Raw genomic sequence first — 16961 nt, forward strand, 5'->3', positions numbered from 1 at the left:
AACCCTTCAAAAAACAATTTGCCTCGATCCGCTCGGCAAAATATGTTTGCCAATACTTTTAAAAGAGGCTAGTTACAACCAAACTTTAATACTAAATATGTATGCAATACATGTATATGCAGTTGAGAATATAAAGAGATTAATTTCTGCAGAGGAGGAGGATTAATTCTGATTATATGGTACATAATGACTTGACTATACATGTACTATTTATAATAAACAAATTATTTAAAAAATGTTTTCGAATCTTGCTTCAATAGTGCAGAAAATGAATAATCTTTTCTTACTTTACAAAAATAAATAACCGATCAAAAAAACAAACCCTCATGCCCCCCCCCCCCCCGAATATCAAATGGTCGTCCCCTAATGAGACAACTATCAACCAGCGACCAATTTCCATAGATGTTATCAACACTGTATTGCCTTCAACAATGAGCAAAACCAATACCGCATAGTTATATGTTATGTATAAAGATTTGACCAATACAACCAAACCTTTACTGTAACCTGCTTTTCTATATAGTTCTCTGTTCTCAGTTAAGTACTCTACATTGGAGTAGTTCTCACACTACCCCCGCCCTCACCCTTTTTTATCACATCTAATCTCATTTTTCTATAATAATTTGATGACTTAAAGCTTGATAAGTCATCGTGTGGGTTGAATACAACGACTCCATATAATTCGTCTGCTGCTATTTTTATGGTTGTCTTCAACAGTTATATTCTTGTGGATTCGATCTGCTTTATTCAATTAACTTGTTATGATTTGGATTAATTGATGCACCGTAGAATATACGAAAAAAATGCTGAAATGGTTACCTTTATAACAGACTTTCAGTATTAGCAATTTCATATTCAGATAAAAGTTTCGTTCGTTCGATTAAAGTAACCAGGCGACATTAGTTAATTGTACTGTCACTAAAGACGAAAAAATAAATGTTTACTTTCAAATCATTTGAATACTTAATGTGTATTAATTGAATAATAAACTATTATTGAATCCTTTCCTGTGTTTATTATTTGAAATGCAGTTTAATAATTACAAGTGGAGTCGTGGATTCGCCTGATTTTGTAGGTTTCTATTTCAAAATGTCAACTTCTATTGACATATGCATTTCATCAAGATTACGTTTCGTAAACCAATTAAGAAATCAATTTCATATTAAATTAATTAATGTATAATTAACATAATAATAACTAATATGATTCAAAATCATTCGGGCGATATTTCCACTATAAAATCAAGACGAGTATAGAATTGACTGTTTTTTTTTTTTCTCATAAGAAATTGATTGATTAAAAACCAGTAACATATTCAGTTGCAAATTCCTGACGAGAACTAACGACGGTAGGATGGGTATTGTATGCACGGTACAGCAAAATTGCCTCATAAGTTGTTGCAATTGTCTTTAAAAAGTAAAGACCGTGGCCCTCTTCCTACACCAGGCATCATAATTAACATTCCCATTCCCATCATTCAGACGTTAAGCACGATATTGCGTCTCAAATGGTAACGTCAATTTCTTACGTTTTACGGCGATTAATGATTATGTGGGATAAGTTTTTTTATTTTGCTTGTAATTTTTGTTTTGCATATCAATATGGATACTTCTTAATGAATAGTTGTATTGAATATGCATGAAATATTTCCCACTGAAAGTAACGTAAGAAACAAACAACAAAATATATCGTATTTTGGTAATGCATAAATCTATATGAAATGAGAAGATATATACGGTATGATGGGTGCCAATGAGACATCTCTCTACCAGAGACCAATTGACATAAAACTTAATAAAATGCAATGTTTCCCCATTTAGATCCGAAAAGGAGGAAGATATATATTTTGCTTTACTATAATAAGTTTGTCGGGAATTACAAGTTAAACGGGTCTTGCTTATAAAATTCAATTTACTAATAGCGGTACAATTAGATTAAAAAAATGAAACGTTTGTCAGAAATAAAAGGTTATTTATAATTCATCTCATATACATTATTTACCAGCTTTGTGTGATGTGGAGAGGTGTATATAGCCAATGGCACGCTTAAGCCCAATTTCATTTTTACTTTCAAGTTTTATACATCTTATTGCAGAGAAATGAAACAAAATCGAAGTTTTACGCTTCCCAAATTTGAAAATTTGAAAAAGAGGATTTTTTTATCCTCTCGTGATACTAACTTTTTCACAACTTAAGAACCTCATCTAAACGAACAACCCCAGTCATCGGATTTTTTTTAATACTTTGTGGTCCTATTGATAGTATCTGACCATCAAGAAAATTCTGTCTGAGGAAATATACAGACGGCGATCCACCATAAATAGCGTACCCCGAATAGACAATTAACGTTGAAAACGTATGAAAATCGTCCAGTGGACAAACTTGCAAGACATTTCATTTCTTTGAAAACGAAGTCGTTTTGACTACGCAAATTATTAAAAACTATGTAGCTGTTTTGCAAAGTTAAAGCACAATTACGGAAAAGCACTATGTAGCATGCAACTAATCTAATTTTTCAACGCATAGCGTCGCAAAAGCCAATTTATTTGTAAAAAGCGGCAAAATCCGACATTGGACATCTTGCAAGACATTTGCCAGAAGCCGTTGCATTTTTATATGAAGTGTGAGTGCTGCAAAAATTCGATTCTGATATGGTCTGTGTATGTACATTTGTTAGCATAATTTACACAAACGAAATATCATATAATCTTATATTTTAAAACCTATAAATTTTGATAACTTAACATTTTCCAAAATCTGACCATAATGACCACTATTTGTTTTTACCAAAAAATAGCGTTGATCGTTACAGGAACGCATATTCAGTAATATTGTAATACTTTATATATAAAGCATATCATTCATTCGAATTTTCGTGGATATAACACTGTTTTGAAGAACACAAACACCCCTGCTAAAGTTATTATGCGTATAGTCTGTTACGTCTGACACGCATATTTTTGACGTTTTGTCAATATGTTGTCCTTATTTTAGACTATAGTAAAGTATGATAAAACAATTTGCACTTTTTTTCGAAATAGTATTTACCTGTCTAGTCTATGGATATAAGTTTTATATATCTTAACTGTTATGATTTTATAGAAAAGCTGTTTTTTAGTGTGGACTTGTTGAATACACAGTATTGACGCAATAACGTGCGTAACGTCTCATGGTTGTGTATTTCTACATCCTACACAGCCAAACGGACCCCTTTTTAGCGTGGATTTGACTACCAAACTGAAGAAACTCAGAAATTTAAGGACAATACTTAGACAATGTATATACGATTAAAGAACTTGGCAATTCAAATTTAGACTACACAGATCTACACAGATTCAAATTAAGACTACATAATATTTAACTGACGACAGTGCGTATAAAACCAAAAAAAACAAACACGTAGAAATGTTAAAAAAGCGACAAAAACAAAAAACTTAATCACTCCTTGTCAAAATTACAGTGTAGAAAAGGGTGATTAAACGTTTTTGTTTAGGGACTTTTGTGTATAGCAATTCCAATGGTACCCGATTCTCATGGTGATTTCATAACAAGTTTGTCACGGTTTCGAAATCCATATTTTTTTTTCAATACTGGCAAATTGGTTTCTTTCTATTACGTCTTCAAATGATTTGAGATGATTACTATAGCAACAGGTCAAATACAGACCCTTTAGAGATTTGTTACAATGGTTCCTTTCCTTGCAATCCCAAGTTATACGACGTATCGGATTAAACGTCCGATTCCGTCCGGACGTGTCTGCGTATTTATACATCCCACTTCCCACATTAAATACACCTTCCACTCGGCCAAACTGAAACTACACATTACATATATAGCTACGGTATTATTTGCTGGAAAGCGAGAAGGGGTGAACTTACAGTTATATACAAAGTCAACCTTTTCGCTTTGAAGTGTCATGTAGCTTGTCTCACATTGTTTACTGTCAGACAGAAAAATCTTTTTTTTTTAGAAAATCCTGTCCCACAAAAGTCATTTGTTGTTGGTTGTAAACAGGACAATTGCAATAGACCAAAGATGCCGGATCACAAAATAATTTTTGAAGACTCTAGAATGTTTTTTGTTTGGTTTGGCTACACTATTTGGTTTTAATATTTTTATGGCAAATCACATAATGGCCATTTGAAATTTAGAATGTTTTAAAAGTCGATTACAGACAAATGTAAAATTAAGAAAATATATGTAAATAAATATTAAGTATAAGTGACTGTTTGGTTACAAGTATAATTAATCATTCTAGATTTATATTCAGCTATACAAACTTGTGTAACTAATAGAGAATATTTAATAATGGCTTATTATATACTATGTAATTATTTTTTTTTTTACTTTCGTTCTATTTATGACTACGATTTCCTTTCTTCAGTGAATAGTCGAATTATTGGCCCGCCTTTTACACATGACTTTCATTAGGATTTAAAAAATAATGCGATTTATAGGAATAAAATTTTGAGTTAGGATGGCCGATGAGATATATATATTAGCAGATACTATCATGTTGAGATTATTGCATAACGTAAAAAATTATACACAAATATGTATATAGTGAAAGTATGGAGAAATATGCATCTGGACAACAAGTTCTTGTTTTAGACAATCATACTCACGTTGTATTATGACAACAAAATATACACCATTCAAGTCTGAAATATGGTTTTGGCTATAACATACATCCCATAAACATAAAAAGTTATGCTATACTGTTGTTGTTTTTTTGTAAACGAGATTTTGCCCGGTCTTCATTAAAAGGTTTTAAAACTGTATATTTACTTCCTATATAGAGTCTATAAGAATCTACCAACCAGTAAACTTACTAGGTATTGGATCATCAAAATTGACAATACTACACAAACAGGAAAAATTATATGAGTCTAAAAGATTGTGTAACAATACCGATAAGTAAATGGAAAACAAAACACTAAAAAGTGTTGAATATCATCGCACAAAGATGCAAAAACTGAACAGATGATATAAATTATACAATAATTGCAAATACTTCCTATATACATATATATATATATACATATATATATAGGAAGTATTTGCTATATACTGTGCCTATCACAGATAAAGAAAGTGCAATCTAGTACTTCATCATTTGATGTTATTAGTCAATTACAAAACTAAATGAAAAGGACATCGGATCTATTTCATTTTATTATATTGATGCGAGTCTTAACCCCGTTAATGTTTCTCATTGCTTAATGCGACATGAAAATCAGCGAAAGCTATCTAGTAAATTACACAAACGACAGACAACAAGTCATAATTCCCCATCAATTCAAAATAACGCGATATTTAGTGAGATTTAAGTCTGCGTTATTGGACGAATAAGGAACGTTATAAGTTTGTTTATAATTTGATCCCTATCTTAATCTTCCACCTCAATCTGTAACTATTAAATATAAATATCTCCATTTGTTACTGTATTAAAACACAGACCGATAAATGTAACTTATTTGTCTAAATTGACTACCTCATTCAGGAATAAAAATTGACAATAAACATTTGCTGCTTTGCTGCTTGATAAAGAAAATGACATTTTGAATGAAACAAGTCTTGAATATGACATTATCGCATAGCAATATAATATTTCCCACAGAAAGTAACCAAAAGTTAGCGTGCAATAAATTCCAATATTGCTATAGTGCAATAAATCTTTGAAATTAATGACGTCAGCAACGACAAAATCTTAGTTTAAACCAATTTAACTTTCAAATATTATATTGCTATACAATAAAATGGTTATTGCATGAATATTGGGGAATATTGTCCCTCGTAGAACATATATTGCACTCGCAAGCTCGTGCAATATAAAATTCTACTCGGGACAATATTCCCAATATTCATGCAATAACCCTATATTATAGCACAAGAGAAAGTTCTACACCGACCGTTAAGTAAAGATAATGTACCATTCCTTTATTTCAGGAAAAATCAGTTGAAACTTATTCAGATTCCTCAGTTATAGGGTTGATGCTTTAGCGCTTTGGACAGGGATTGTGTATTTACTTATTAACTCGTATGTTCTTCGTCAAACAATGTATTATCATGATAAGACTTGATCACACGTAGGCAACACAACATTTTGGAAGAATTAAAAGAAAAAAAACTTAAAGCAGAAACAAATGTAAGATTTTTGAGGCTCTGAACTGCTATAAAAGTCAAGGTATCAATACGGCAAAAGTACTTTTGTAGTTCAATACATAATCTATATTTTATTTCCAATGTATTAATACAGTGGTAAAGGAAATTTAAAGTTCTTATCTATAAAACATTTATAAGTTTAGAAACCTAACTAAATGTATACTAGCCACGAAAGGGATATGATTAATTTTTAACGTTTTGCACCTATGCTGTTTCTACATAACGATTTTTAAATTGTCCGTTTTGGACTTCAAAGATTTCTAAATGTAACATTTTTAAACAAAACATTATCTTTGAAGTCGTTTGTGGATGTAGGAATAGTTGCTCCCCCTCCGTCATCCCATTTTCTTTTTATTATCGCCTTCTGATTAAAAACTTAATTAGCCTGAAATAATTTCCCGTATTCTTCAATGAAAACCTTTAGATTTTGTCAAGGTAGACTCGTCACTTAAAGGATTAATCAATTATTTAAAGTCGTTAAATTTTGTTATCTCTCATTAAGTATATTTAAATTATTAAAAAGCGAATATAATTTTTTGTCGAATGACTACTCATCTTGCATATTTTTTGTCGTTCATTTCATTTTAAACGCTAGCTAACAACGGTAATCAATTTCGGAATTGATACACTTGAAAAATCAAGAGAAATGCTAATGTTTGTAGAAAGCAGTTTTCTGCGTCTTATTTTATTTGTGAAATTTGTTGTACAAAAGAAAAACATCAAATGAAAGCATATAAACGATTTTATGACTTGGGTAACTTTTAATAAAAATTTCAAAGAAAATACTTATTTATTGGAATTGAAATGGTTAATTTTTTATCCATACGTTTACAGTGTTGTGAAAGACGGTGAAATTCCTATTAGAAAAGAGGCGGAATACAAAACAGTATTGGCGACATTTGATGTTAACCGCCGTATTAACATTGATCAACAAGTTGATGGTCAATTAAGAATAACACATATACATTCAGGGTTGTAAAATAAATAAATATATATGAAAGAAAATACTTTATCCATTAGCTCGTAGGCCCTGTTGGTCTTATACAGATGAAAATGGCTTCTAATTGTTAGCACTAGAGATGAACAGTTTAGCGCTGTTAATTGAAAGTCAAGCAATAGAGACGTATAGTTAAGCGCTGAAGACTTAAAAGTTCAGTGCTGAAAATAGCGATGCAGATTTAAACTAAACCGCTGGATATGTAAAGTCGACCGTTGTAGATCATAAGTCGAGCGCGGTAGATTTACAATCGAGCCATGGAGATGAAACATGAAGTCCTGATCTGCAAATGTAAAGTCCAGAGCTGTACATCTGAAGTACAGCAGTGCAAATGTAAAGTTTAGCGCTGAAAATAATTTTTAAAAATCTAGCGCTGCAGATGTAAAGTCAAGCGCCTGAGATGTAGAGTCAAGCGCTGTATATAGATACAAATCTCAGCGCTGTAATTGTTTTAAGTCTAGCGATTGATCAGCTGCAAAGTCAAATGCTGGTGATGTTAAGGCCAGCCCAGTACAAATCAGGATTCTCGTATACCCCACATGCATAAACATATATATTTGTCCCGAATATGCATTTTTGCAATCTAATTAAAAACCGATCTCTCATCGCTCCTGTTTCTGATATGTCGCGTGGGAGATCTAACGAAACCCGCTTTGAGGTCACATGTGAGTGACCTCGTAGGTGTGTCTTTTTCGACCAATGAAATTGAGTCTTCCACGATCTTGGAAGTTTAACGTAAGGCAAAGGGATGTAACTCATTTTATTTACGACGAAATCGTCAGTCATAATAATTCATAAACTTTTTTGATTGGCTTATTAATAGGTCGTCAACTCATTTGCATATCTTTATAAATTCATGACTTTTAGTTCACTCACATGTGACCTCAAAGCCGGTTTCGTTAGATCTCCCACGCGACATATCAGAAACAGGAGCGATGAGAGATCGGTTTTTAACTAGATTGGCATTTTTGCCACTGGAAGTCAAACAGCCATCCATCAATCTATCCTCATCAAATCGCAAGGTGTCAGTTAAACTTTTGGTTGAATAACTAACTATATACTAGTTATTCAACCAAAAGTTTATCTGACAAAAGTTTTCAACTATGAATTAATATCCTAGTAAACGAGTATTAAAAAATATCCACCTAAAATAATCATTTCAACCTTTTTATGGGCATTATTCAGTTGTGTAATAAGACACTTAGGCTAGTTCGTGCGTCCGGCGCGCTTTGGTTTCATTTTTTTGTTTAATACATGAACTGATTACAATTTTCATATAGTCAAATTGAATAATTGCAGTGTGAAATTTTACTATTATGACTCGTTGCATTCCCAGGGGTCAATAAATGAAAGGTATACGAATACATATTGTACCTAATATTCCATGAATTTGAATTTTGTAACTTGTTTCAGGGAGATAACTCTTTATATCAGTCATGCGTTTGTAAAAGTAAAGTTTCATCAATGTGTCGCATTTACCTGACACAGATCTAAATATACAAATGAAAATGTTTGATGAAAACGTAATGGTGATTTTAAAAGTTAATTACCTTATCGTAGGTCTACCTCCTTAGGGGACATATGAAAATTGTCTGACAAGATTGAGAAGTGTAATGATGTCCATATAACACCTTTTTTTTTTAGACTTCAGACGACATTAGTTAGCCACACGCATGGAACAACATACGTTTTTTTTTATGAGGATACGTATCTCACCATTATTTTATATATAATTTAAGAGAAATGTTTGGTCAGCTATATTCATCGGAAGGAAATAAGCATGCTAGTAGTCTGTTGTTATTTATGTATTATTGTCATTTTGTTTATTTTCTTTGTTTACATCTTCTGACATCAGACTCGGACTTCTCTTGAACTGAATTTTAATGTGCGTATTGTTATGCGTTTACTTTTCTACATTGGCTAGAGGTATAGGGGGAGGGTTGAGATCTCACAAACATGTTTAACCCCGCCGCATTTTTGTGCCTGTCCCAAGTCAGTGACGTCAATAACAGTCTAATGGATCCATAGGGGATAAATAAAGATTATAACGAGTTGTTAAGCGTGTACATCAAAATTTGTTGGGGAAACTTCTCCCGGATTATAAAGTTTATAAACACGAGACTCAATCTATAATTAACTTCTGCCTAAATAACAGTTTTTCCACAAGTAGCTTTGCTTTGACAAGGTTTGTTCAGAGACTTAGATACGTATTTAATAGTAACAAAGTTGTACCCTTTACAGAGCCGGGATCACGTTCTATATCTGTATCAAGTGTTATAAGTAACACGGCAGTTATATCACGAAATGATAAGAATAAGAGCAGACATCTCTCCGCGGAAGAAATAAATTGCCAAACGGCATTGAACAAGCCCTGTGTAGATCAAAATTCAACACCGCTTCTTGATAATGTTGAGTTCAACAACGATGACTTAACTTCCGCCAGATATATTAAAATCGAATCGTAAATGCTACATTCAGAGAACAGCAGAAGAAACAAAAGAGGCAAAAGAAAATCAGTCCAACATCGGTATACAGACATGTTGTGCTAAACTTAAAGATGCTGATAAACTGTTGTCGGGTAACAAGAAAACGGAGACACAACAAAGCAGAGAAGTGTGCGAGAACAAATATGATTATAATGTTTGCAGCCAACTCAAACATGGATGTTAGTTTACCGGGTGAAGTTATTCCATCCTCAGGCATATCAAAGGTTACAAGACCACATGCAGTTGACAGTCCCTGAGATACACACTAAAGAAAAAGAATATTTGGACAGTTGGATGGAACGTCACATCAAGAAAGACAATTTGAAAAAATAAATATATTTATGCTCATTTTCCTTTTTTCAATAACAAAAATAATATAACAAAACATGTCATTCTGCCATATTTGGTATTAAATTAGATCACTACCAGTTTTTGGTGGAGTTTGTGTTGCTTAGTCTTTAGTATTCTATGTTGTGTCTTATGTACATTAGTCTTTTTCTTTTTTAGCCATGGCGTTGGTAGTTTATTTTCGATCTATGAATTTCAATGTCCCTCTGGTATCTTTCGACCCTCTTTTCGGGCATTTAGAGCTTGGTTGAAAGTATGTAAACTGTTGTAGGGAGAATTTCTGTAAAATATTGTATGCCTGGAGAATTTCAGAAAAAGGTATCTAAATTCATAGCCTGGAACTTGGAGACAGGACAATTTTTTTTAACCCTCTCCCTTTTTTCCGTAGTCCGTTTCTGATAAATTCTAATATTTTCGCGTTTCTGTATACTTTGAACGTACGTATGTTATAAATAAAACGTATTAGCTTCTAACTATTAACCAGAAAATGATTGTCCTGTTGCCGAGTACTCTTATGAAAATTATGTACAAGTTTAAAACCGGAAGTCTTGTATGACTTACTTAAATGACTTTATTTTCGTTTTTCTCCCTAAATAACGCAAACTGAATAATCATAAGAATCGATGACAAATGCGATTATGCATGGTACCTATAAAACACAGAGGTATGACGATTAATTTATTGTTGAAGGAAGATAAGCGACACACAAAATAAGGTATTCTCGTTTAATAGTACTATATAAACATTATAAGACAAAACAAATTATTATATATTTTACGCGCGCAATACACGTGTTTTTGGTATAATCTTCATCAGATACGTTACAGTTAAAAGTTTTGAACGCCAAAACTATCAATATAAATTAAGTAATTGATGGTCTACCCAATGATAGTCTCAGCCAACATTTTCACAGCACGTATTTCTGGTATAACCAACACCAGGAACGCTCATAGTCACAAACATATCTTCTTCTCTTCTTCTTCCTTTTTACTGCCCACATTCAACTTTCTGAATATACTGGCAAATTGGTTTTGCATGGTTAAAAACAGGATAAAAACAAATGTTTAACTTTATTTCTTTAGGTTGGTCATTAGAGATTTGAATGTCTCAAATGACTGCTGTGGCGATCTCCGGGGGAAGCTTGTTCCAGTCTTTATGTTCTTCTCATGACTGTGCTGTGGCGATCTCCGGGGGAAGCTTGTTCTAGTCTTTATGTTCTTCTCAAATATATTATTTAAGAATTGAATGCTTCTTTTTGTAAATTTATTGGGGTGTAAAAGCGTTGACCGAAGTACATTTTGTATGAAGCGCGGAAGCGCTTCATTCTAAAAATGTACGCACGGTCAACGCTTTTACAACCCTATAAAGTTACAAAAAGAAGCATTCAATACTTATAATTACATTTTTTAGCTATGATCATGAAAACACGAATTTTATATATTTTATTATTTAACTCACCTGTGCACTTTATTGTTGGAGCACGTGTTATCATGAGTGAAAAGTTGTATTGAGCAATGCAACTGCTTACGGAATAACACGTGATGTGCAGTTAGCCAATCAGAATAAAATATTATAATGAAACATACATCTAATGTAATTATGATGGTATGATACTAAACCCCTAACGGGAAGGATTGTGCCTGATATTCATATGATGAAATCATAATCTTTCAATCAGTTTAATTGAAGTCTGGAGCTGGCATGTCAGTTAACTGCTAGTAGTCTGTTGTTATTTATGTATTACTTAGTATTGTCATTTTGTTTCTTTTCTTTGGTTACATCTTCTGACATCAGACTAGGACTTCTCTTGAACTGAATTTTAATGTGCGTATTGTTATGCGTTTTCTTTTCTTCATTGGCTAGAGGTATAGGGGGAGGGTTGAGATCTCATAAACATGTTTAACCCCGCCGCATTTTTGCGCCTGTCCTATGTCAAGAGCCTCTGGCCTTTGTTAGTCTTGTTTTAATTTTAGTTTCTTGTGTACAATTTAGAGTTTAGTAAGGCGTTCATCATCACTGAACAAGTATATATTTGTTTAGGGGCCAGCTGAAGGACGCCCTCGGGTGCGTGAATTTCTCGCTACATTGAAGACCTGTTGGTGACCTTCAGCTGTTGTCTTTTCTATGGTCAGGTTGTGGTCTCTTTGACACATTCCCGATTTCAATTCTCAATTTTATTTTATTTGGTGGTGTTCACAAAGAAGGACCATTTCCAGTCTTTGGTTGCTAATCATATCTGTGACACTTGATCTGTTTCTGTGGCGCTTGGTGACGTATCGCGCAGCCCCCCTTTGTACTTTTTCAATTTGGTCAATATGTTTCTGATGATATGGGTCCCATACTGTAATGGCATATTCTAGTTGGGCCTTACTAGAGTTCTGTAAGCTGGCTATTTGATGCTTTTAGAGCCGATGTGTAAATTTCTGTGGAGGAAACCAAGACTTCTGCTGGCTTTGCTGGTAATGTTGTTGATGTGTTCTCCCCAGTCTAGTTCGTTTGTGATGGTACAGCCTAGGTACTTCATTGATGTTTCATGTTTTAGTACGTGGCCGTGTAATATGTAGTCCCATTTGATTGGCTTTTTCTTTCTGGAGACAGTCAGTACGCTACACTTTTCTGGGTGAAACTTCATCTTCCACTTCTCCTCCCATAGTGCTAGTTTATCTAGGTCCGACTGTAGGTGTTGGCAATCAGTATCTGAGGCGATGGTTATGTAGACTACTGTATCATCAGAAAAGAGACGAACTGTTGAATTTAGGTCATTTGCTAGGTCATTTATATAAAACAAAAATAGACTGGGGCCCAAGACTGTATAAACGTCCGGCTAGCATATAGCCTTTATAGGTATACCAAAAGGTTTAAGTAGAACATAAATCGTCTGAAGTCCAATTTGCCTGAGAGAGTTATAAACTTAGGTTTGGTGGTATCCATTTGATGTGGCTCTGTACTTGTACATCCCGTTATTGTTCAATGATAAGTTTTTTTTTATTCTTGCCTTTCATTTTTCGAATATGTTTTGTCTATATACTTTTGCGTGATTCTTTGCTTATACATCCCGTCATTGTGTTATTGATCTGTTATAATTTCTGCATTATTGTCTTACATTTTTGCTGATATGCTTTGTCCATATTCCTTTTTGTGTTTCTTTCTTACATATGCCGGGCGTGGCTCTGTATTTATACATCCCGCAATTGTGTTATTTTGTCATGGTTTATTACAATAATATACAATAAATTAATATATTTGTTTATTTCTAGAGTGATTAAGATGATAATCCAATGTTGACTGCTGTACCCCTATTATTGGCATTTAACCTATTTTGTCTCTTTGTTTTGTTCACACATCGTTGTTGATATATGGAATTTTATGCGACTTTTACACAAGTGAGAGGTTAATCTAGCTATAAAACCAGGTTTAATCCACCATTTTCTATGTAAAAAAATGCCTGTACCAAGTGAGGAATATGACAGTTGTTATCCATTCGTAAGATGAGTTTGGGCTTTTGATTTTGTCATTTGATTAGGAACTTTCCTTTTTGAATTTTCTTAGGAGTTCAGTATTTTTGTGATTTTACTTTTTAGCACAATCAGAATCAGTATACTGGAAATTTACAAAACATGTGTCAGTATATATATCTAGGGACAGTTCTCCGGATCTGACAAATTGTATCTTCGGCGACTGATTGTCAGCGAAGGATCGTCCACCCGATCTGACGGAATGTATCTCCGGCGACTGATTGTCAGCGAAGGACCGTTCAGAATTGTATCTTCGGCGAAGGATCATCCACTAGATCTGACGAATTGTATCTTCGGCGAAGGATCGTCCACTAGATCTGACGAATTGTATCTTCGGCGACTGGTAGTCAGCGAAGGATCGTCCACCAGATCTGACGAATTGTATCTCCGGCGACTGATAGTCAGCGAAGAACCGTCCACTGGATCTGACGAATTGTATCTTCGGCGACTAATAGTCACTCGAGGACCGTCCACCAGATGTGACAAATTGTATCTCCGACGACTGATATAGTCAGCCATGGACCGTCTACCAGATCTGACAGTTTGTATCTCCGGCGACTGATAGTCAGCCAAGGACCGTCCACAAGATCTGACAGATTGTATCTTCAGCCACTAGACGAACCGAACCGTTCACCAGATCTGACGAAGTGTATCATAGGCGACTGATAGTCAGCTATGGGCTGTCCACCAGATCTGACGAATTGTATATAGGCGACTGGTAACCAACCTGTGCTCATTATTTATTGGTTTGGAAGTCGGAATTACTTTAAATAATTGTGTACGGATTGATAATGCATCTATTATAGGAGAATCGAGTGAGATTGTTTCCCTTTGTCCATTGGTTATCTTTTAATTGATGACACGCTTCTGAAAACATGATTGGAAGAAATGTTTTGTCTCATATATTAAAAAATTTCTTAATAACAAAATTAAAGCGTGAATTAAATTTGCCGTAAGTAAAAAAAAAACAAACGCGTTTACAAGAAGTATGGTCCCATGAGAATAGTGGATTGTTTTAGTAACATAAGATTGCATGATTTCTCCCCCTCCTAAAAAAATAAAAATACAAAACTTATTTAGTATACTGATGTTATAACTCAATGGCAACAACAATGAAAATGATACATTAAACGAAAGGGAAAACTCAGAATAGCTTATACTATTGTATTAAATTTCAAGAATTAATATAGAACATATTCAAAACAGTGTGGCTGTGGCCATTGATTGACGACCTAAATTATCCCATTGACTGGGACAGATTAGGTGAACGTGTGTCTGTAACGACCACTTCTCACTATTTACTTATTGTAGAATTTAAACTGTGGGGTAACCAAAGGTTCTTAACGCCTTCAATAATAAAATAATTCGAAAAATTAATCAGGAATAATCTTTATGTTTTGATTTATATTATTGATATAAATCATAAAATCGTGTTATTCCTGATTAATTTTTCGGATAACTTCATTTAGGTGTTGAGAACCTTTGGTGACCCCACAGTTTAAGTGTCTTTAACAAGTACTTACATAGTGAGCAGTGGTCGTTACAGACAAACGTTCACATAATCTGTCCCAGTCAATGGGATAATTTAGGTCGTCAATCAATGGCCACAGCCACACTGTTTTGAATATGATTCTACTCTGAAACAACTAAACAATGCGGAAGACACACAATCCAATATATATGAAACAAACTTAGTAATCAAATTAAAAGAGGTTTAGTATTTCTGGATCCATTTTTTTTGTAAAAAATTCCATAAACGTTTAGTAAAGCAAACTTGTGATTTCATAAGGCGTGTTTAGAATTTACGGTTAAACCTATCGAACAAACAACGATAGGCCTTTGTGGAATTATAAACATAGTGCAATCTTTTTTTTAAAAAACTATTTTAGAAAACTAAAGATATCTTGATAATTCTCATTTCAATATTATATATAACTGTAATGAACGCCTCTGGATGCACAAACATGTGTATTGCTTCTCTTGTCAAAAGGTAACTATTTTTGCTGTGTAGCTGTATTAAACTGGATTAAAACACAGCTATAGCGACAGCAAACATAGGTACAGTCACATTCGTTTTGCTAAGCGACTTCGGTGGGGACAGGGAGTTCATAAAACAAAATTGGACTATGATCTAAAATGACGTTTAACAAGATTTCCCAAAAAACTAAACTGTATTTATTGACAATGATATTTTAATACATTCCCCCCTTTTTAAAAGCTTGATTGTCTGAGATTCAGATTATCATAATAAAGTTATAAATGTTGAACCATCATAACAATTGTAGATCATTTTAATTTATCTTATTTACGGTTTTTTTTTTGTTTTTTTTTTGTATAAATAAACAATCGTGTATCAACGAGAAAACAACTAAACTGAACATATGAGATATAGTAGATTTTAAAGATGTCAAAATTGTCATGCATACTATTTATTTACAAAGATGTAAACAAAAAAATCAGGGACAATTATTAGCTCACCTGGCCCAAAGGGCCAAGTGAGCTTTTCTCATCACTTTGCGTCCGTCGTCCGTCGTCGTCGTCGTCCGCCGTCGTCGTCGTCCGCCGTTAGCTTTTACAAAAATCTTCTCCTCTGAAACTACTGGGCCAAATTAAACCAAACTTGGCCACAATCATCATTGGGGTATCTAGTTTAAAAAATGTGCGTGACCCGGCCAACCAACCAAGATGGCCGCCATGGCTAAAAATAGAACATAGGGGGAAAATGTAGTTTTTGTCTTATAACTCTGAAACCAAAGCATTTAGAGCAAATCTGACAGTGGGTAAAATTGTTTATCAGGTCAAATTCTATCTGCCCTGAAATTTTCAGACGAATCAGACAACCGTTGTTGGGTTGCTGCCCCCGAATTAGTAATTTTAAGGAAATTTTGCAGATTTTGGTTATTATCTTGAATATTATTATAGATAGAGATAAACTGTAAACAGCAATAATGTTCAGCAAAGTAAGATTTACAAATAAGTTAACTTGACCGAAATGGTCAGTTGACCCCTTTAGGAGTTATTGCCCTTTATAGTCAATGTTGAACCATTTTTCGTAAATCTTAGTAATCTATTACAAAAATATTCTCCTCTGAAACTACTGGGCCAAATTAATCCAAACTTGGCCACAATCATCTTTGGGGTATCTAGTTTAAAAAATGTGTGGCGTGACCAGGCCAACCAACCAAGATGGCCGCCATGGTAAAAAATAGAACATAGGGGTAAAATGTAGTTTTTGGCTTATAACTCTGAAACCAAAGCATTAAGAGCAAATCTGACACGAGGTAAAATTGTTTATCAGGTCAAGATCTATCTGCCCTGAAATTTTTAGACGAATCAGACAACCCGTTGTTGGGTTGCTGCCCCCGAATTAGTAATTTTAAGGAAATTTTGCAGATTTTGGTTATTATCTTGAATATTATTATAGATAGAGATAAACTGTAAACAGCAATAA

Source organism: Mytilus galloprovincialis, chromosome 2 (genome assembly GCF_965363235.1).
Source record: "Mytilus galloprovincialis chromosome 2, xbMytGall1.hap1.1, whole genome shotgun sequence".
NCBI lineage: Eukaryota > Metazoa > Mollusca > Bivalvia > Mytilida > Mytilidae > Mytilus > Mytilus galloprovincialis.